Genomic DNA, 24,105 nt, shown 5'->3' with positions numbered 1-24,105 from the left:
TTCATTATTTCACTTTTAATTAAAGCCATGTTCAAAGCCCATAGAGTTTGTTCAGGCACAGGCAGGTGTGAATCCTGTGATTTGTGGCTTAGCACTTTCCCTTGGGAGATCATAAGGCGACCATCTCTCCTTTGCAGGCTGAAGTTCCTTAGAGGACAGCAGAACTCAATTATTGTCGATAAAGAGTTGACAGGCGACGCCTGACTCTAATAGTAGAGGGAAGTGACTCTTGACCATGGCCTCATTCCCCAAGGGCATAACAAAGCCTCTAAGACAGTACATCCAGAATAATGACAGCTTCAAGAACAAGGCCACTTGTAGTAAGTAAAAGGGTGAATGATGGTTTCAAGCTGAATTTTAAGAAGTACTGAGCTTACACCTCTTTTCCATGTTGTGTTTTGTTCAGACAAAAAGAGAAGTGGTGGACATTTTATTATTGTAAATGCATGTTTAATCACATCCCCTTAGACAGACGTCTCACAGTATTTTCTTTTCTATTATGTAAGGGAACACCACAGCTGTTACTTAAGAAAAGCAAAAACTTGCAAAATGCAGAAACTGCTTTAACTCCTGGAATGTAAAAGCAGTTCCAGTCAGTATTACTGTACGGAGATACCAATGGAAAAGCAAAGCTTTCTGTGTGTTCTCTCAGACTGGCCTAGACAACCTGACTACAGATCCATATTGTAGGGGAAAACGCATCAAAATTTATAAAAGGCTTTGCTGGACAGTAATCTTATCATAAGATCTTAACTAGACATTGTTCTCCTCTCTTGCTAAATGAATCTTAGCTAGGAGAAGTCTATTAATTTTTAGATTTAATGACCCACTTTTCTAATGCTGTATCTGTCCTGGTGTCTATATAAACACAGGGAATTCCAGTTTCAGTATTACATTTTGCCTGAAGAAGGGGCCTGAGCGGCTTCAAAAGCTTGAATATGGTAATCTTTTTAGTTAGTCAATAAAAGGTGTTAATTTGCTTGACTTCTAATTGTGTGTTCTATAAACAAACAATACATGATGTTTGTTTAGGTAAACATATATTATTCATATTTCATACTGATTTAAATATCTCAACTTTTTTTTTTAGAAAGTAAAGATACATAAAAACACAACATGGAAACAAATTCTACAAGTATCACTCAAATCTATTATCAGAAACAGATCAGGTTGCACCCTGCAATTCAGTAGGTGGAGATGCTGAGGTTTTTCAGAGATCCATGTTTTGTTCCAAAAAAATCTTTTAGTATCAACTTTCCAATGTAAATGAGAGAGGCTTCTATTTTAACTCAACCACAAAGATGATCAAAATTTAGTAAATGACTTCCTCCATTACATGGCCTTTGAAAATACAGAAAGAATAAAAAGGGCAACATTATATTTTTAGGTCAAGAGGAAGCTGGCTAGCTGTACAGTAAATGTACCTATGTATACCAATAGAGCTTTCTTTAATTTTCTTTTTTCAGTGTGAAAGACAGTAGATAAAGTCTAACAACATTATTCCACTATAGCGGCCTTTAATTTTCTTTGTTCACCGTGAAAAACAGTAGATAAAATCTAACAATATTACTCCAAGTTTATTTCCATAGCACAAACACTGTCACCTATACTATTTGCAGCTAGTGCCTTGGAGTGCTCTGTGTATTTTTTCATTTCACCATTTACAATTAGATTTTTTCTGCATTTCATCAGTCAATATGGAAAATGTACATTATTATAGTTTATTATAACTACAACTAATTTTACATATTTAGTCAAATTTCCTTTCTGGATTACAATATATTGAGGAGCTGCAGGAGCACTGGGAATCATTAATTATTCATCCCCTGAAAGGCATGCCAAGCTACTGGAAGGGGCAATCAACAATACTATGTCAAGCTTAGAACTGTCAAATAAGCGATCACATACAACTTTAGAATGTCAAGGAAACACCAGATCTCTAGAACACAGGGAACCACCCAGATGCCAGGCATGGAAGTTCACCGAGAAGTGCTTGGGGACCTGGGGGCAAGGAAACCCACATAGCCAGAAATAAAAGCATAAACATGTACATGAAGACATCAATTGTGATACCACTTGGGTTTCAGGCATAGGTGGGAGGATATCCTGGAGCAACCTCATGAGATATTTCAAGAATTAGAACTGTATTGAGTATTGTACAGTTTTTCGTTATTTGAAAGAGCAAGTTATCACATTTTTGCACACAATTGTAGGTAGTACTTTACAATATCATATAGTTAAAAACACAGCCAAAAAGGCTTGTAGAGGCTCAACAGCTTTCACTGAGAGCTAATTCCATTTCAAGTTTTTGTTGTGGAGGTTCTATAACTAACACTATTGAAAGACAAACAAATTTCAACACTTTGGGTACAAGTCTCAAGGTAAAATTGTTGGCTTCCCTGGACAATGGCAGAGAGTAGATCTGGAATTTTGCTGACAAATTATAGTGTAAGAGAAATAAAAATCATAATAATGAACAAGTAATGCAATTGTGAAGTTGTTTTAAGTTTGACTTATTGTAAATACTGAGTGTAGATCTCTTTTATAGTTGACTTGCATCAAGCAGCAGAGAGAAAGGAGTAAACTGGTATACCAAAGGTACATGCGACTCAGAGGGGAGACAAAAAGAGGAACACCTCATACTGTGTATGCAATTTTTTTATACGCAAATTTTTGAATGAGCAATGCAACACAATCCAAAGGAGGTAATTTCAACAATGTTATTTATTTAATAAAATATGATGTTCAATACCTAAAATGTCTTACCAAGTCTAAGTGTAAAACAAATCATTATTTGCATATTTAAAAAGCAGAGCCCTGTTAGAATGAGTGAATTAGTTGAATGGATTGAACCAGTAACTGCAGTCTTGTAGTGTAATTTCTTAACCATTACACCAGGGATCTCAATATTTTTTTTTTCTTGATTTATCCTCCCAGGAATCAAAGTGCCACTTATTTGTCTTAAATTGACAAGTAACTATTATTGGTTAAGGTAAAGGTGATATAATTTTTTATCCATGTCATATATAGAATGGTTGCTGAAGTACTGCAGAGAATTTGTGAATAATTGAGGAGATGCTACCTGGCTAATAAAACTTACTAATGAGTAATGAGTAAGACAAAATACCTCCAATTTCAAAAGTCACAAACTCCTGATGCTTTAGTTTCGCAAATCTACCTCTACATTTTTTACATTTGTCACAACTTTAGGACTACCTATATGAACCTGCATTATTATTATTATTAAATTGAACTTGTCAATTTAAGATTAATATTTTTCAGAATTCCTTTTAAACAGTATTTGTTCTGTTATTTGCATGCTGTCTTACATAACTATTCAGTCTTTGCTATTAATAATCCAGAATTTGCCCCTGAATTAGACAGCAATAATTGCAACATATTCTTAACTGGCGTTTGCATTCTAACATTCCAGGTGACATCAGTGCAACCTCACATTCAGCACAAATCAGAGCTTTATTTTCCTGAAACACCACTATAAATGGATGAAAGTGTTAAATAAATCTTCATTTATATTTTGCCTTGAAAAACACATTTTTATCACTACAACATCTTCTCTCTCCCTGCTACTTCTACCTTCACTCTCTTTTGACACTGCCAGTAATCTAGGTTAGGAAGCAATGTACTAGACTATACACTGTACACTTAAATGGAAAAACAAAATAAATCAACTGCTTTTCAGTTTACATTGACAGTTATATGCATGCATTTTCAAGCTGGTAAATGGATTTATATTTATTAATCAAAGTTTCAGCAGTAACCAAAACAATTCCAACAGGTGTACCTTGATTTAAGACTTACAGTAGTTCCTTATACTTTGAACAATTCTAACTTCAAAGGTTCCAGAGGCTGAACCTAAATTAGATAGAAATTTGATCCAGAGTTCAAACGATGTTTCTACATTGGAACTCTGTGCACACTGAAAAAACGCAGCAACAAATGGCGCTTGTGCAGCGAGTGTAAACGTCATCTGTTGTGCGAGCAAGTTGTCTCTTACTCTTGCTGTCAAAGCATCTCTTACGTCATCACGTTCGTATGCTTTCAGTGATTTTTTTCTCTTAATTTTTGGTGTGTTTGGTTATTTATATATATATATAAAACTTGTATCTATTAACTATGCCATCCACACAGGACATCACCCCTGCTCGCTAAGGTACAGAAAATGTAAATTTTATTTTATTATACAGCATTTACACATTTTATTTATTGTTTTCATGTTTTAATTTATTATTTAGTACATTTAATTTTGCTATTTTTACCTTTGATTATGTGTATTTGCTGTTTAAGATTATCAAAATCTGGGAACGGATTAAATCTCCTTCCATTATTACTAATGGGCAAACTGATTCAGACGTCAAACGGCTTCCTGGCATGAATTAACTTCGAAGAAGTTTACATACGTAAATATAAATAGTATAAGATGACAATAAATAGATATCGATATTAACATTCTCAAACCCACTACATGTAACGCAGGGATCAGGGGATCAGAGCCTATTCCATCTGACTTCAGTGCAATTCAGAAAACAGCCTTGAACAGGTCACTAGATCCATTAAGAATGCATGCAACACAATCTCACACACACAACAGAGGTCAATCTAGATATGCCGATTAAACTGACAAGCACGTCTGTAATGCAGTAATAGGATAATCAATGCAGACTTTGAGAGAACGTGTATACTGTGTACAAGCAATGTCTTTTGAAAAGATCTGAACACAAGATGCTACTAGATCCAAGACAGAGCGGCATTAATTACTACTCTATGACGCTACCCACTACTTAAATATTTATCCAAAAAGTAGATTTTTTTTCATGTGACTTCTGTATTGACAATTAGCATGCCTAAAATGTTTATCAACAGTATTAAAACTGCTACTGAAAGACCTGTGTTTCATTGACATGTGCATAGTGTACCCATCCATCCATTACGCAAACTACTTAATCCAGTTAAGGGTCATGATTGACCAAAATCTATCTCAACAGTATTGGATTTAAGGCAGAAGGCAACCCTAAATTGGACATCAGCCTATCACAGGCCACACACACACTTACTCATTACCAAGTATAACTAAATAGCATTTAAAAAACATATTTTGAACCCATTCAGGACTTCATCTGTCAGATTTGTACTTCTGACGGCTTTATAAACAATTGTTTAGCTCTCAGGTTTCCTGAAGAACTCCCTCTGTCCCACGCAGGTACATGTATGGAGTCTCAATACTGAAGGAGTACCTATAGCAATGCAATATACCGCAGGAAACAATAACTTTTTTCTTATTAAGTATTGAACTTTATTCAGGAGACTTCTGAATGGATTTTACATTGCAGGTACAAAGACTTCATGTTAATTACATTGCTCATTCAATATTAATGCAATCCTGAGTGCAGCACTTAACGCACAGTTTTGAAAATGGCAATTACAGTATTTACCAGAGAAAGCAAGTCAGGTTAATAAGTAATTGCGATCACAGTTAAGCCTTTATTCAAAAGGCCCAAACCTTCAGCCATTTAAACATGTTATAAAATATACTATAATGGATGTTAGGTGTGTAGCTGAGATGTAAACTTTAATCATATTTCATAAGCGATAGCATTGGATTTGATCATGTAATATCCATAAACCATTAACTAAAGGAGACAACCTGGTTAATCACATACAAATAATATGAGCATACATTTCTGGGGTAGGATTTTAGTTATGTATTATGAGTGCAAGTCTATGCACTAAATGAAATCATATAAACTGTCTCTTTACATTACTGAAAAGTATTTCATGCACATTTGTATTTAGGAAAGCACCATATTGAAGACCATAGTAATCATCTGCACATGTAGCCTAATAACTTTCAGGTCGGAAACCAAGCACAGCTGCTGTCATTGGACTGATGTTCAAGGAATGTTTGGGTTACCTTATGCTACAGTTATAACAGGTCAAACAAGACACCAATGGCAAGTTGCAGCATATGAGTGAAACATGGAACCGTGGATTAGATAACAGGGATGGGTGAATAAGCAACCACAATGTTTCCTGAGTTACCATGAGTACTCATAACCATTTGGCCTATCTTAATAGCAGCAGTTAGTTTATCAGCAAGGTCATTACCAGCCTGTCTGGTTGGAAAATGTCATGTCTGCACTACCACTGATTTACTAATCAGTCTTCATCTCTATGTAGTGGCACATTACTGAAATATAATTCTTGTTTTTTAATAGTCCAAAAGTCAGATGTGAGTGTGACCTTATTAGAATTGGCAAGCTTAATTTTTAGCTCTTGCGAGTTACTTAGTCTTAGTTTTATTAATACCTTTAGGTTTGATTTTGCAATACTAAGGTTTATTGATACGCAAAACAACATTCAGAATGTCAAGAGGGCACAAACACATTGCCTCTCGCCATGTCTTTTGTCTCTTTTGTGAAAACCGACGCAAGAGCAGAAAACTTGTAAGGCTCAACAATAAGTATAAAAAAATGTACTAGATGCCTTTGTAGACCTGGATTTAAAAAAAAACAATATTTTGGGAAGGAGCAATGTAAAAAGAGCATTAATAATTGTTATTTCCTCTAAGTGTTGTACAGAACCTGTCTAGTTACAATGGGTATAAAGCCAAAACCCATCCTGAAGAGCTCACTGCAATACAGACACACAAATACAGTACCTGAAGCATTATGTCTCTGAACAGAAACTGAGAGAGAATCTACAAATTAAAAGAAATGCAAATACAAGAACAACTCATGCTGCACTCATATTACAAACATCATTGCTCAATTCTGATTTTTGCTCAGATTGGATTTTTTTTTAATATCTTGATGGTTCACTTTAAGTACAAGTGACCTGTATCAAACTGTAATGTAACTGCATCTGTCTTCCAAAGCAGAACGCATGTGCACAAGTCATTTGTGTCATCAGCAAAAAAAAAAAAAAAATTTATAAAGATGACTAGAGGTATTAAAAATAACAAACTAAGTGCACTAGTAGCTAGTGTATGCATCACCTTGTGCAGCTGTACATGAATAAGTCAAGAAGATGAAAAAAGCCAGACGACTAGCATTTTCTGTTTTCATAGCTATTGCTAGCACAGCTGCAACCAAAAAATGTGTGGGTACAAGAAAAGAGCCAGCAATGGTAAGACCATGACTGCTGTCACAGCTGTAGCTCTCCTCCATTGTTGTTTTGTGCACTGTTGGTGACAGCATGATGATGGCAGAGCTCAACCCATGCCACGGGGGCCTTTTTTCAATATGGATATTAACTTCACACATAGCCAATTTCAAGAGATGCCAAAAAGCAGGAATTTTACTATACCAGAAGTACTACAAACAAGTTAATTTTCGCAACAAAAAAGTAATACACTTCTAGTTCTCTGTAGAAGGCATTTCTTTCTTTTAAAGTAACAAAACTGAAGTTGTGGTCTTTTTTGTAATCGTACCTGACAGTATTACACTTGAGATGACTTTTCCCAGATGAAGGTGAAAAGTGGTAAAAATGTTAAATCATTAAGTTTAATCTGATATGCTAGGTGGCTCAGTCAGTCGAACAAAATCACAGCAGAACAGAGGACAATCAAGTGAGCTGAAGTTAAAAAGTATAATATATATAAAAGTCATTTTGAGCATCAAACAACATAACTTGAACTGAAGATTATTCAAAACTTAAGTACAGTCCTGCAGCATTTAGGTTACTTGAGATAACTAAATGTTATGAATGTTATGTTGATTTAGCATGGCTGTGATTTGCTCTAACAGCTCATGTATGGAAAGCCTAAGGGAAAAAAAAATATGTGACAACATAAAAGTGACAATGAAATCCTGCGTTAGAGACCATATAACCTAGCACATAAAGCGGGGTGAAATTAAGTCTGGACTCAATCTTTTGCCAATGATCCAAGGCGATTAATTTACCTCAGCTGTTTTTTCACTTGACAGCTTCTTTTCATTTGAAGCTGGAGACAAAAATTAAAATTACATTTACAACAATGTTCATTAAATCCCACTTGGATTCAAAGCTACCATGACATTAAATTTTACATTTCAATTAAAAAAGCAAGTAATATAGCCTTAACATTTTCCAGGAGAACAAAGCCCTGTCAGTTGAAGAACACTTTAATAGGTAAAGGCCAGTGCTACCTTTCAAAGTATGCTAAAGTCCATTCTGACTGATGTACACCCAAGGTCAGAGAAGTTCTAGTCTCAGTATTTAAAACAAGGCTGAAGACTCGTCGTTTTAGAATATAATACTCCTGCTAAAGTTGCTACTGATATTGCATCACATTGCTTTCTACTTAACTGTATTTATTGGTTGGTTTTCCATTACTACACTGTTTACTATTTCTTCAGTGTGACTGCAGTTCAACATAGTCTACCTAACAGTGTATACAGTATGTCACAACTTAAGAAAATGATACATCCAAAAGAAGCTGTTATGGTTTACTATGGAAAGAGCTTTTCTGAAAAGGTGAGTGATGTAGAACATTTAAAATTTGGTCTTAAAACCACTCAACAACACATGCCTTCTGGCCAAAGCTGCTGTGATAGGATTTGCCCTCTGTACCCCAGAGTTGGATTAAGCATGTATGATAATATGTTTGTTTTTGCATACATTGTTTGATTTTACCATCTCTATGTTTCTAAGTAATATATTGTATTTATGTTACATTTGTTTTTTGGTACGCTGGGCTCACAAAATAAGTGTGCTTAATAAAAAAATTAAAAAAAAAATTAACTAGTGTTAAATGTTGCACAATCCACATTAATAATCAGGCTGACTCCATAAGCACAATGGGAATTGCCAACAAGACAAAATACAAGAAGTTTGCAACCACACATTTTTGCATCCAATTAATGGTTAAACTGTAGCAAGCACATGTTAAGCTAGTTTTGGTTTTTTACTGTATCTTGGTTTTACCTATATGCAGCCTTCCACATTCTCATATAATGTGCATTTCCACATAAGCTGCATTTAACTATGAGCCTTTTCAAATGTGTTAGTTAGAAATTCAGCTTTAGAGCTTCAGGTGGCATACTCCATTTACAAGTACTATCTGCAGTGTTGGCCTCAAAATAGAAAACAAAAGATTATGAGCCGACCCTTTTTTGCTAAATTATGAGGCTTTAACATTGGAGTCCTAAAAGATTAGTGCTGGGGCCACTTCCAGTTTATAAAAACAATTTGTATTACACAATTTGACACAAACTAGTTATGGATTTTACTATATTAGGAAAATTCACAGGCAGCCTGGTCGAGGTTAAATCAATAGTGACTGACCAACACAGGATTCTAAACTGAGCATGCATGGAGCAAATTTGCTTTACAGTAAAGAAAAATGAACTTAAGTATATACTTGTATACAAACACCAAACACTGGGGTTACCAGGTATACAATGACACTGAAACAAGTGCCATATGCAATTCTGGGATATCCTGCTGTTTAAAAAAATAATAATAATAAAAAAAAAACATAAAATCAGTGAAACAGAGCGAGCAGGAGAGCTCTTAATCTGCTAAAATTACACTCCATGTAGGTTCTAAGCAGGATAGCAGTCATTCTAAATGGTGCCTCAGTCAAAAGTCATTTCATAAACCCAGCAGAGGGTCTTCCAAATGCATATTCCCAAAATCTTCAATCAATGTGCTAATCTGCACAAGAGATTGCTCCCTGTTAGCCAGCAAGAACACATTGGAAGGTTAATCTTGTCAGAAAACAAAATAAATTCCCAAATGTTTGCTTTTTTTTAATAACACATTACTTCTGAGAGATTGGGGACAAAGACACCAATAATAATAAGAAAAAGATATACACCACATATTACAAAACAAGACATCTTATTATTTGCCACTTCCCCAAAAATTAGACAAAAAAGAAAGCAAAATATGAAAAGCATTTGCAGCTACCTTATTTTCTCAATTTCTGTGTATTTTTCCAGAGTCAATCTTCAACAGAAGTTAACATTAAGTAAACTGGATCCTGAGTGAGCAACCAGCACAGTTATGAGATGTATTCATTAAAGAAAGTTATGCAATTTTAACAGTATGAATTGTTAAACCCGTTCAGAGTTCACTCCTATAAGGAGTGGCATATACCCAGCGAGCTGAATAAATAGATATTTCATATAAATATTAGAACAACACTCTTTTGCAAATAACTATATGGAAGCATTTACTGTATTCATTGCATTTAAGTAATACTGTACCAAATATGAAGCTAAAAACTCAGTACAAAGGAAATACAAGTTTAATGGGAGTGCAGGAGCTAATCTCCATGGACTGTAGCTGTTAATCTAGAAAGCAAACATTGGGTTTCTTTGATTATTATAACGAAATTTTAAAAAATATATCAAATCACAAAGACCAAAAAAAAAAAAAAAACGAACAGACTGAGCTGGAACTGTCAGTTTTACAAGTGTTGTGAATGCCTAATAGTGTGGTGTGTGATCAAATTATATCAGTTGTGTTAGTTCAATGTAACTCGTGGCTCTCTCTCTGTTAGAACCACATGGCTATCCTGAGCAATATGGAACAAATCTGAATCATGGTGCACACTTATTCCTCCAGACTAAAAGATGTTACTGCTGCAAAGTGTGGTTGTACAAAATATTAACATGGGATTGAATAATGCAAATAGCTAATTGTTTTTTTCCTTACTTAACATCTTGTGTGACATGAAACAATCTGTGTGATTTATATAAAGTTTGTATAATATATAGTATACAGAAAGTATACAAAGTCCTAGCAATCACAACAACAAACACATTTGTTTAATTTATGGTTTCAAACATGGTGTTTCATTTATTCACATCTATTTAGGTAGAAAATTTACCAGGGTCAAATAAATTCACGTCAGGATTGTAGACCATTAGAAATCTTTAATCATGCTCTCACTGCTAAATCACACTCTATAATATCTGTCTATAGGCCCAACGGGAACTAAGATATGTTGAATGAATTACTACGACTTGTACTGGCATGAAACACAAAAACTGGCACGGAGAATTAAAAATGGTTGCTTGATAATTTGATCATTTTTTTAGGACAAGTTTTAAATAAATTAAAAAAAAATCACCAGGAGATCCAAGATCTCAAGTACCTGGCAATCTTTGAAAAGCACAAGTCTTCATACTTTACATGAAGTAGACTGATTAAGCAAAAGTTAAATCTTTCAGTAAATGGGTAATATTTGGAGCTTCAAGGGTGAATATCAGGTCTTAAAAACAATCCTAAAGTCAAATGAAAACTAGCATAATGCATGTGGAGCCAGCTGGGGGATTAAAGACTTATGGTATTTGCTTTGTACCAGAACTCTAGAAGCAGCATTCTAAAAACTAGATGTATGCAACCAAAATCATGAAAGCAGTGTCATTAACCCAACAAAGACAGGATGAAGAAGTGGAAAATGTGCTCTACTGAAAATGCAAGATTAAAAGCAGGTGAGATGCTTAATTTAAGGTTAAAGACACAGTTAGAAAGAAAATAGTCAAAGGCTGATGACAGAACATGACAGTAGATGAGGTTTTTTGAGTAAAATCTACAGCGTACATTAGGAATTCTTCTCTTATCCTGTCAATTAAATGAAGAAATATTGCTGGCATCAGTTTGGAGCTTATTCTTTGCAAGGTGCACACAGGAGAGAGTACTCCAAAGAGCTTGATGGGTTGGTGTCATTAATAGTTATGAAACACTAGTTATGAAATACTATATTTGGAACATAACTCACATTTAAAGGATTAGTACGTTTTCCAGGGTTGGTCCCTTCTTGGCACTCAACTCTGAGAAAAGACTCTGGCTTGATGCAACTCTAAATAGAAGCTGTGCACAAGCCAGTGAAGTTCTGAATTTTTAGCTTTAAATACTAAATCAGAATTTTTACATTAGTCTAAGGAACTGCATTATTAAAGTGTATGTTCAAATGTTTATTTCTAAATCCTACCTGGTGAGGCCTACATCTAATAAAGTGCAGCATACAACACATGCTCCTCATTACAAAAACAAACGAGCTATAAAGTCAAGAATCAAAGCCTGAACCCAGGGAGAAGAGAAGCTTTACATGGCTGTGGTATCAGTTAATTTTACACGCCTCTGGCCTAAAGTCATAAACTAAAAAGCTCCTTATGTTCATGCAGCATTGCAAAAACTTCTAATTACGAACCTCTAAACTGGTTAATGATGGAATCAGGATATCAGGGCAGCTTGCCTGTTAGCAGCTGCTGTTACATGAATACCTTGTTTCTATGTATTGTCTGCTCCATTTAATCAGTGGTTCAAATTTTACAATATAAAGTTAGTGAATTTTGTAAAACGGGGGCAGAATGCCTATTGTTCTTTTTCTGTGAACCACTAAGAGATAACTCAAGGATGACAACCACAAGACTACCAAAATATGAGTAAGAAATGTTTTGACCAACTATAAATCACCAAGATCATTATGAGCTAAAATTTTAATGTATACACTAACAGACGCTTTAACAATCTTATTCATAATAACCAATATTTCAGAATAAAGTATCCTCATGTAATTGCCATTTTCAGAAAAAAAACTGTATTAAAACAGAAAATATTCTAAACAACGCCCACTTATCATAGTGTTCTGGCATTAAAATGACTTTATTGGAATAGGGAACAGAAAAACTGCCATTAGGGTAAAAGGAATTGGTTATAAAGGTGTGACAGGTGACTGGTACAGTTAAATGCAGCTGGTACACCAGACGAATGGCAGCTGTGGCACCTCGGATTCCCACAGGGCATGCTGGGAGTTGGAGTTTGGTACAGCCCTGCTGAGTTTTGCAGGGGCCGCCAGGCACAGCTGCACAGACCTACAGTGGACTTTCACCACACCTGGGAGTGATTCTAAGTAACGCTGATGAGCCACTGGAGCACTCTCAGGGGCTGAAAAAAGGAGCTGCCATTTGGAGAGCCAGAGTTGAGAGGAGGAAGATGAAGCTTGCCAGAGAAGGACTGAGAGAGACAAAAAGAGAAGAAAAGGGAGCAAGGAAAAGTACTTCCCCAGCTGTGAATAAAAGGGTTGTGTGCAGCATTTTTTGTCTCTTGAAAAAATGTGGAATCACTTTCAACACAGTAACAGTTTATATAAATAAATACATTTTATACATATATATGTAAATATATATGTATATATACTGTGAAAGGCGCTATATATCGCCCGACCCGGCACAGATTGGACACTGGAGACACGTGTAAAAGAAAAGACTTTTATTACTCTTCAGCTGGAGGGTACGTCTTCCCCGTACTCCCCCCCCAGCCACAACACAGTCCCAAACACCAGTACAGCACAAACACTCTTCTCTTCCTTGGCACCACCACTCCTCCCTTGCAACCTTGTCTTCCTCCACTTGACTCTGGCTGATGAGTGGTGGTCACTGGCTCCTTTTATAGATCACCTGGAAGTGCTCCAGGTGTTTGAGCACCGAGTTCCAGCGGCACTTCCAGGTGTGATGAATCTGTTGCCCACTCGGGCTCAGGAGTCCCAAACACAGCACCCCCCGGCGGTACCTGTGGGACCCAACAGGGCTGCCCCCAACTCCAATTCCCAGGGAGCCCTCTGGGAAACCGAGGCACTACTCCAGCCCAGGGGGGCGGCTATCTAGGGTCCAGGGGGAGGTATTGCACTGTCCAGGGCTGCTCCCCCTGAATATAGTGTGCAGGGGCATCCCGGCTGGGCATGGACGCCAACCACCTGTCACAATACACACACATATATACACTAGCCATCCCCCGCGGCTCCTCCTGTGTAGGAGTGAAACAGGACATACTTTAAAATTCAATAAATAAACAGGTTTCGCTAGCTAAGTACAGGCAAGGTCCACTCCAAAAAGCGATTCAAACAGAGGCTGACGTGCAAGTGAGGAGGACCCCGCCCGGTTCCCAATTCCTGATGTCATGCTTCCCCCTCCCCTTGGCCTGCAGTCTCTGTCACAGAATAGCGTGAATATTTCCCTCCTGCAAGCGAACTATCATTCAGAGTGCGATGAGACAAGTTGCAAAATCAACCTGAATGTTCAAGAAATTTATAGAAAAAAAAGGAAGATCTAAATCCGTTAATTACTTCTCTCATGAAAAGGGACAGACATACAGACTTTGGATTTTATATATATATATATATATATATATATATATATATATATATATATATATATATATATATATATAAAATAAAATGGCAAAAAAGTTTTAATAATGCCATGAGAAAAATGATCTTCCAAAATTCAGCAAAGGTGCTGTCCTACCAGGCTGAGATGCTTTTCTTCAAGCCGTCTTTACTTATTTGAACAGATCCAAAGAAATAAATTGACAATCTTCAAATGCAGGCTGTGTCATAAAGAAGTGCCCCTGAGAATTGAACAGATGAACGAGACTTTCAGGTGCCTGACTCTTAAAAGAATGATGGACAACAGCAACGTATAAAGTAAAAAAAACAATATTGGCATAAGGAGCCATGAATAAAATAAACTGTATTTCAACAGTTCATATGCAGAAATAAACATAAAAAGATTGTATGTGTGTATTTGGAAATTAGACAGTTTATACAGTTTCCAAATAAACACTTAGTTTGAAAGTTAATACAAAATTCATTTTAAATTATTAAATATTCCAAGAATGGTGATAACAAATAGAGTCCAATGACAAACTCATAAATCACAATAAATCATTCACATATACAAACAGTATTGTGATATTCATCATATTATAGATAGAGAGATGGATCTTTATTGTCATTGTCACATTTACAAAGGAACAACGAAATTGAAGGTGCAGTCAACTCAGTGTGATGCATAAGAGTTAAAAAGACAAGAAGAGAGAAAATAATAACAAACCGCATAGTAATAAAAGTACTTTACAAAATATACATATATATAGTGGGTACAAAATTCCGATAGAACAACGAGGTTAATAAATTAAATACATCAGTAATTTAGTTTTAAGTACTGCAAAATACTGTATACTAGGGGAGACCTAGAGAAATACAGGAATACTAGAAAAGCTAAATAAACAAGCCTCTCACTTTACAAAATAAACTGGTAGCATTCGACAGAATATCAGTTAACAAGCAAAAAAGATGCTGTTGTAAAACAGCTGACCAAATGACAAGAATGTTGGAAAACGAGGGAAAGGGTAGCACTGTCCTAAACAGTTGGGATGTTATCTGCCTGGATATTGTAGGAATTCCACTGGGGGAAGGGTTGTCTGCTGTGCCAAAGGATAGCTGGAAGTCTGCAGGCAATGCTGGCCATGACTAATCAACAGCAAGATGATATAATAAACTTGGCTTGTGGGTGTCAGGGGTCTGCTGTCAATCTCTGAGGCTTACTATATTTGCATTTGGCTTTTCCAGTCCCAGCTGTAAAGCAGTGGACAAATCAATAACCACCATGAAATCCATATGTCACAGTTTAAAAGACAGTGAAATGTTTCAGTGCATTGGAGACTATAATAAATTAAAACAAAAAATGTGACAAAGAGATAACTGGGCTCAGGTACAACACCTGGATAATTTATACTAAACATAAGGGGAATGTGAAAAATTATTCAAGTATTTTACCTAAGTTAACACCACCTCAATGTCTTAAAATGATTTTACTTTATCTTCTTATGGACAATTTACTTTTTGAGACTGAATTGTTAATTAAGGTAACATAATTTGTCATCTTTAAGATCCTGTGTGATATATTCAGTATTGTTACTGATAAAGTACAAGGAATGACAGCCAAGTAAAGTTATCTCTATTTGATTTTCTGCTGTCTACAGTAGCCGTCAAGTCATAAAAGATGTAATTAAAGATGCTATTTACTATCACTGACGAAAATGTAACCAATCAAGTGGATGCAGGTAACTTCTGTTACTTTTTCCTGCATCTAATGTCTGAAAACATTTATTTACCCATTCATCTATTTTCAAACATTAATTCCTTTTTTTAATCCTAATCTGAAGTGTAATTTGCTCTGAATATAATTTTAAGGGTGGAAGATGCTGTAAATGGTAAAAAGTCCTGAGTCTTTATAGCTGCCTCAAAGCAAGGAGATATAGGATTGATTCCAGATTGATTACGATTACTGTTTGTGTGAGATATGTACGTTCCCAAACACCATCCGTGGAGGTTTTCCACTCAAATCCCAACAATGTGCATATTATTGTTATGTTAATTGGCAATTCTAAACTGGCCCTGTTTGGGTGTGTGCACAAGTGCGTAATATGATAAAAAGGCACCTTAGACAGGGTTGGTTCCTCCCATGCACTTGATGTTACTGGTGTGGGCTTTAGACCCTGTCACCTAAACCAGACTGACTATGGCTGATAACTGTTGAACAGATAAATGTCTTTTGCATAACAGTAGAAGATAAAAAGTCTTGGGAAAGAACATGTAAAGGGATGGTGCATGTACAACCTTTTTGAACGGGTAATAACCCTCCAACAGAAAAGCAACAGTAAAATAGTGAAACAGTAATCAGGTCACTTGCTTTTGCTGTGCATTTCCTAGAAACAGGCCCATTAGGTAATGGCTTTAAGATGTATTAATCAACAACAGTGTTGTAAGCAGGAAGGCAGAGCAGTAGAGTTGGCCAAAACATGCTTGTATTCCCACTAGTTGGAGCTGATCTATGTCGCTAAGCTCCGTTGCACATCTCTGACCATCTCGCCAACTGTGGCCCCAGATTGTGCAAAATATGTTTGTGCATCATAGCTTCATCTCCTCCATTAAGTGACTGCAACTAAGAATAATTAAGTTTTAATGGTCTCTCCAACTAACAGGTCTAGGCAGCATTTAATTTTATATATTTACCTTAAGCTTTGAAACTGGTACCACAATATTCACGTTACACTTCGAAAGACACATCAACTAGGGTTTGGTTTGTACAGGGGAAATCACACAAGGCTAATTATTTAGTTTTCTTCAAGTGTCAGCAAGAAAAAACTCTGCAAACTGTAAAAAGTGCCTGTGGGCCAACACAGATATGATTGACAGATCCATCAATGATGTAAATGGGCAAAAAGATATATGATTGAATAAAAATCATTAACAAAAAACATAGGAAAGTTGAAAAGCATTCAGAAAGAGGGAGACAGTGAAAATTGAAAAAAAGAATTAAACACCGGTGTCATTATTTTGGAATTTTGTATGAATGGAGAAGACCTTGATAGAAAATAGATTACAGCTGTAATAGGAATGCACCATAATTTAGAAATCATATTAATATTGGCTCACAACAGACTTGAAAAAACACCCTGTGGTATCAGGTCCAATGTCAAAATTATTTCCCATATGACACTGTGTGTCTAGCTGGCTAAAATGTTGGTTGTTTAATAAGTTTTTCATTGTTAATGTCAGCAAAAAAAATTAGCAGAGAACAACACCGGTTTGTCAATGCCTTACAATACAGAAGTGATGATAAAAATAATTAGAAAAATGTATTTAGCCTTCTCAAAATGCACCGTGCAGACAAGTAGGCTGCCTACCTCAAAGCTAAAGGGAGAAAAACCAGCATTGTCTACACCATAACCTATTGTTGTCAAATAACAGTAAGGTTGACAGATTTAAGGCATTTAGGTAAGACAGCCTTAAATCACAATTTAACAGCCTCATACTGAACTGTTGCAGAACACTACTATTCCATTTTTAAACAACCAAGAAACTAACATAAAAACAGTTTGAGTAAATATTACTTTGATTTATTCTTAAGGGATCCAAAAAGCAAAGGAAAATACTTAAGGGGAAAAAGTTCACCCCATTTAAGTTATCACTGTGTATAGAAACTTTGTTGAATTTAGCATGTAAGCAATAATAATAATATAATCAAAATCAAGATTGGTGTCATATATGACAGTAACGTTCTATTAAACACATATTGGTGCAATTCTTCTCTGTATTTCTTTTTGAAAGTCTCTGGATATATAATGGCCATTCATTTTAAAGTGCTATAACTAGCCAATTGTTTTCTGACCAGAACAAAAAAAAAATCTTTTCCAACACCAAAAGAGTTTCCTGTCAAAATATTGAACGTCATTCTATTATTTTCTGAAAATATATATGGGTATGGCACATGGCTCACTGGCTTCTTACTTTTAATGACACAAGTAAACATTTTTCCAATCATAAAAGAGACACAAAACCAGAACAGAAAGCCGTATATAGAAGTTTTCTACTTTCACTTGGCCAAGAGAAGTAACACAAAGTGACACTAAATCTTTCTAGTTTTGCCTAAATCAAAGGACAAGAGTGTAAGATGACTAACATTTTCAATGTTTCATTTTTGACACTTTGTTGAAACCAGGTTAATTTTACTGTTTATCACTGTTAACTCTGAAGATTAATATAATTTTTAATGAACTATATAAAAGGAAGGATTAGGTAAACCTCCTTAGTTACTGCTGAAGTGGAAATCAATTTCTTTCAAAAGTTTCTCCTGTTGGCCTTTTAACAGGAAAATATAATCTGTCTTCATACAGGCTAATCAATGAAGGAAGCTATATGCAGTAATAATAATTTTACTTACAACCTGCTAGTCTCAAACCCAAAGTACTAATAGTTTTGTGCATATTGTTTCCAATGCTACAAAGGTAAAGCACAAAGGCGACCAAATCAACTTAAAGAGTATGCTGATTATTATTATGTCATGTCATTTTCTAACAAGCTTAATCCAGATCAAGATCACAGGGCGGCTCAAGCCTATTCCAGGTAGAAAAGTGTGAAAATATTATTATCATTATTATTAGAAATTCTTTTTTTATGCAAAGTATTTGACCCTTTATCCATGTTGGATTAGATTATTTTATTTTGCCCTCCATCTATCAACTCCAAATTTACTTTGCAATAGTATCAGTTGACTTTCAAACGGCCTTTCACTCTTGATAAGAAACACTGTGAACTGCAGTTCTATTATACCAGTGATGCCAGGTGCCAGCAAGCTGACAGCGGGCCAATTTTAAAACACAAGAATGGACTCGTCTGTCTTGTCCTCAGGCTGACTCGAGCCATTTATTGTTAATTTTCAAATGGCACGGCAGTAATGCACCAGTGAAAATAAAGCACTGTCTCAAGTAGCTGCCAGGGAGGTAAACACATTATTTTCTCCAGGAGATGACACATTGAAGAGGCTCCCATTATCAAGAAGTGAAGGCTAAAGCCATCCTCCTTTTGTTCCAACCCACATCCTGCAAATTTAAAGGGGCCATCTTGCCTGAGCCTCCCACCCTCCCTTTCCTTTTCAACAGCAAGTCATAACAGATCGAAGAACCCTGCAGAGTTGCTTATGAAGATAGTGCTTTTTGCGCCCTCTGGATCTTCTAAGGTTATTTCACATTAATTCAATTTGGTACAGGGAGAAAGGAAAAAAAAAAGAAAAACAAAATGAGACAAAACTGACTCTGACAACAAGTCTAGAGAAATAAATCAAGAAGCTCCTTGGGATGAAAGCTATAGAGACAGAAGCACAGGGCAACTTTCACATATGTAATCAGACAATAAGGAAAGAAAGTCCCAACTTCAACAGCATCCCTAAGTCAAATATCCATCTTCTACATCTGCTGTTGAGATAGTTTATTAATGATGAGAATTCAATCCTCTAAATACCAAGAGAGGGCAAAATCTCAGTTAGACAGATGGATGGCTGATCTCAGGTTCATTGTAGCCGTGAGCCACTCCAAGACAAATTTTTGACAGGAGCTCTCATTTATCTGTCTTCATGCCAAAGGATGATCAAGCACTTGGAAAGGCACACACTTGGAAATGCAATGGCAAACCAGCTCCAAATATTTACTGTCAACAGGAAAAACCAGAAGTAAACTACAGAAACTCTAAGCATCGACAGAACTACACTTTGAACCTTGTGCTGACACTCAAGCCAATACTGATTCTGAAACTGGTTCTGGCTTGATTTCAACAGTGGTTGCAATGAAACTGGTTTGGCTGTTAAACTGTGCTCTAAAGTTACACAATCACTTCAAGATGGTTCTCGGTTACCTTGCTCAGATTATTTATACTAATTGGGGTCAATAAACACCTTAACACTGGCCAGTTTGTCAAATAAGCTTAATTATAAGATAAATGTGCTGCTATATAATTTCCCTTTGAAGGTATCATCAAAAATGTGTTCCAGTTAACAGCCGGAAATGGAAATCACAAAGTACCGGTAAGTCATTGCCAGTCACTTCCATCACGAACACAGATGAACTGTGTAAACAGCACTCCTTAACTGTACTCATAGTCAATGAAGCCAAGAAAATTCGGCAACTAACTACCAATGCAAACTTAAACAGGAGCTAATAAACCTGCAATATAATACTTTTTTTTAATTGTGAGGCACATGCCTTCTGATGGATAAGCAATAATGGAGGAACAACCTAAATAAATACAATTCCAAGCTGTTTGGACGTCTGTCTGTCAGCTAATCACATAAAAACACCTGAATCAACTTTCATGAAATTTTACGTGTATCGTGCTGTTGATTCAAATTAATTAATATTCTATTTGTTGTATTGGGAGGAGGAATTATAATGGGAGGGGGACATTCAAAATAGCAGCACCGATGCAGGGATTATAGTTCCCATTAAGCAGCAGGAGTGGGGAAGAAAGATTATCGTCTTCAGGATGCACAAACTTTTTTAATAGCCAAAGTAGAATCTCATCTAAAACTCCAGGTACATAGTGTTTTTTTTTTCACTCAATTAATTTGGATAACAATTTCATTGTCTCGCAGAATTACAGCTTTTGTTTAAGAGTATGTCTTTTGGTCTTCTTGTGGGTTGTGTTTAGAAACGATGAATTATCAAAAATCAGTTTTCTTTCCTATGTTTAATGATACCCAAGCAATGTCGGGTATTTCCATTTACATTTGGGAAGACTGAAACAAAGACTTCCAAAACAGCGTTGTGCTTATTCCGTGAGTAAAATCAATAAAACAAAACTTCACTTTTTTTCTAAGCATCATGGGAGTAATCATTTAGCTAAATCATACAAATATACTAATGCTGGATAGGCATCCGGTACTATCAAAGGTTTTAGGATAGTATCGTCAAAAATCAAACTAATCCAAGATGGAAGGGGCTTATAATCTAATATATGGCACAGATATACATACCATAAAATATCTCTTAAATTGATGTCCATTACTGAACCATCTTAAAAAAAGGCTTAGGGTAGTGGGAGCATCAGCCTTAGTCATTTCACTGCAGGGCACACTCACTAATACAGCTCCAAATGTAAGGCTCAGAATAACACAACACAGATAAATGGTGGTTGGTATTAAATATCCATTTGTGATTGTTGATTAAAATGTGTGTTTGCATGTGTCTAAGAATGCTGTTTACTGATTTAGTAAAAGTTACTGTGTAAAAGAACCAAACAAGATGATAATGGGTGCCACCGATCTCAATTCAAATATGCACTTTAGATGCAAAAATCCACAGGCATGCTTCATCTAAATAAACTTTACATTCACAAGGGCTGTAGGCTTTTCTTCACCCTTTGGTTTAAAAATACTTCAAATGTATTCAATAAAATGTCACCAAAGTTTTAACCCACATACTGCCTGCCTCAGTTTCTTTACATAGAGGTCTTCTGCATGTCTATTAGTCAGTTTTCAAGAAGCAAGTGTTTCTCTCTCACTCTCCTCCCTTGGTGTCTCTCCAGAAAAGAGATGCTTGCCAGCATCCTGGAGGATTTCTGTAAGACTTGAGGGATTCCACCTCAATCCTCTTCACTCCTCTCAACTTAGCACAAGGCTACACGGTGAGTTGATAACAGGCTGATTGGCTTCTGCTTTGTGGACCACACTCTTCAAGGTCTGTACTCATTTCCTACTGAAACAAGGATACATTAAGCCCCCTAAACACATCAGCACCATTTCACAATACTGTTTTACAGATCAACTGGAATGTTCTTTTGACAGATTAACTATTATAATTAAAGTAAAATAATCTCTAAAAGCTAGGGTTACTTCAGTTTACCAGCCTCTACTAATATCAGGTCCTAAGCTGCATTACATTATAAACATTTTATTGAACAAAATACTTATTTTTACAAAACTAATAAATAATGTTTTATATCCTTTTTTAAAATTTGCAATTGATTTACATATTAGGGCATTTACCTTTCAACCTCAATGATATAAACCATAACAAAAAAAAAAGACCCTTTGATTCCTCTGATAAACCTCCACAAAGCAAAATTCAAATGTGAATTTCTCCTTTAATGTACACACATTTCTTGCAAATTCCAGACACTCTCTCATCCGCTACTTATGGCCAGGTCTACATCATAAAGACATCTCTGCAGCAGTGGCACTCTTGCACACACACACACACACACACACACACACACACAACACACAAAAAAAGACCGTTAGCACCTGTTTTGCATATACTCAATTCACACATAATCAAGGAGGCACACACAGTTCATTGGACTTCAAGAATTACTCATAATCCAGACTGGGCAAAGATTTAGCAAAGTCTGTAGTTTTGATTTTTTTGTTTTTTGATTATTTCCCGTTTAAAAGGGAATGATGAACTCATAAAATAACACACGTTGCTAAATCAGTCCGATTGCCGGCCTCTTGTTGTTAATTACTGGTTACTCAAATTTTATTAGGATTATTGAATTCCATGGTCAGAGGGTAGAGTAGTTATGTCAATTGCTACTGTGGTCTTGTCTACACTAATGTATTTTCATTTGAAAATGCAAGCAATTTGTCTATGTTTTGACCTTTAGTCCAAACTACCTCATCATTTGAACCCCCAAAAACAAAGACTTTTAAAAATGCTCCAAAAAGCCATACACTTCTGAAAACATAGCATCAATATTTTGGTGTGTATGGGTATGAATTGTGTTTTCCAAAAACAACACTCTAAACGTGTGCTGATTGGCTCACAACAAGCTCATTCTCTGACTGACCAACTTTCACAGAAGAAAAACATTTTCCAACATAGCTGGCATAGAAGAGTAGCTTTCTATGGCACTTTGGCTACTTACCTGTATGCATGTAAATTGCAAATTGTTACAGTTTTGCAATAAATCCTATGGTAGGCATTGTTACTGATATGGCGAAAAATTCAGAGACCTGTGAAAATCAGACTGTAAATAACTCACAATTGACAGCCTCTAATCAGTTTCTTATTTAAACTTAACCTGTTCCTTATGAAGATGCACATTTAGTAGCAAAATTAATAATAAGGTGCCCAGTAAAGTGGATGAATTTAGAATGCAGCCAAGCTCACAATATTATAGGACAGAGAGAGACACAAAAGCACAATGGAGTAAAACGAAGATATAGATGCATGCATTTATTTATTTATTTACTCTACTGAGTGTTATTTACTATATAATGCACTCTGATTGCTGTGGACTGCTTAAAATCAATCACCTCACAAATCACCATAAACACTTTTTTAACATTTGCTCTGTTTTTATCTAATGACAAGATAACCATCACCAGTTTTGAAGACTGTTACTTTCAGCTGTACTTAGTACATTAACATGATATATGGTCAATTCACTTCAGCTTCTTAAAGAATTTCTTTCTTTTTCTATGTTGTGAACACGCTATCAGAATAAAGCGCACATTGATAGTTTTGAATGCACGTAAAGCACAAAGAAATGTGATTTTTTACAGGGCTCTGATCTTTTCTCTACACAGTCCCTTCATGTGCACATGTCTAGCGTAGATGAAAGTCTATGTCATATGTGTTTGTGGGCATTTCAGTATAGACAGGGATTATTTTGTAAACTCCAGTGTGGACTGAGATAGATTTCATTTTAAATCACAATATGGTAGTTTGGCCAAAGACTAAGTGAACAGCATGAAACACTGACCTTTCTGGAAAGGTTTTGCTAATGACTTCATTTACTTTTAACTGTTTGATTAAGAACTGTATTGTGTGGTTTTTCCATTCTGTGACTTTATTTTTTATCTTTAATCTTCACTAGTAGACTTATGTATAAAACAAAGATACACATCATGAGATCACCATCGTGGAAGAAGAAACAGAAAGAAACAATTAGTATTGCTTTTCCTGTAGTTCTGCACCAGTAGAGTTAAAAACTGCCATGACTTAAGTATGAGCTTAAGAAAGTTTGGAAAATGC

The 24,105-nt window shown here is 35.8% G+C and overlaps 1 protein-coding gene across 5 annotated transcripts in view; it reads right to left on the bottom strand.

Annotated features, from left to right (window-relative positions):
* Nucleotides 1–24,105, bottom strand: part of pard3aa (par-3 family cell polarity regulator alpha, a) — a 900,153-nt gene that overhangs the window by 679,216 nt on the left and 196,832 nt on the right. The window lies entirely within an intron of this gene.

The sequence above is a fragment of the Polypterus senegalus genome, chromosome 5, assembly GCF_016835505.1.
Source record: "Polypterus senegalus isolate Bchr_013 chromosome 5, ASM1683550v1, whole genome shotgun sequence".
Lineage (NCBI taxonomy): Eukaryota > Metazoa > Chordata > Cladistia > Polypteriformes > Polypteridae > Polypterus > Polypterus senegalus.
Note: the sequence above shows the minus strand (reverse complement) of the source record. Positions and strands in the feature narration are given on the sequence as shown.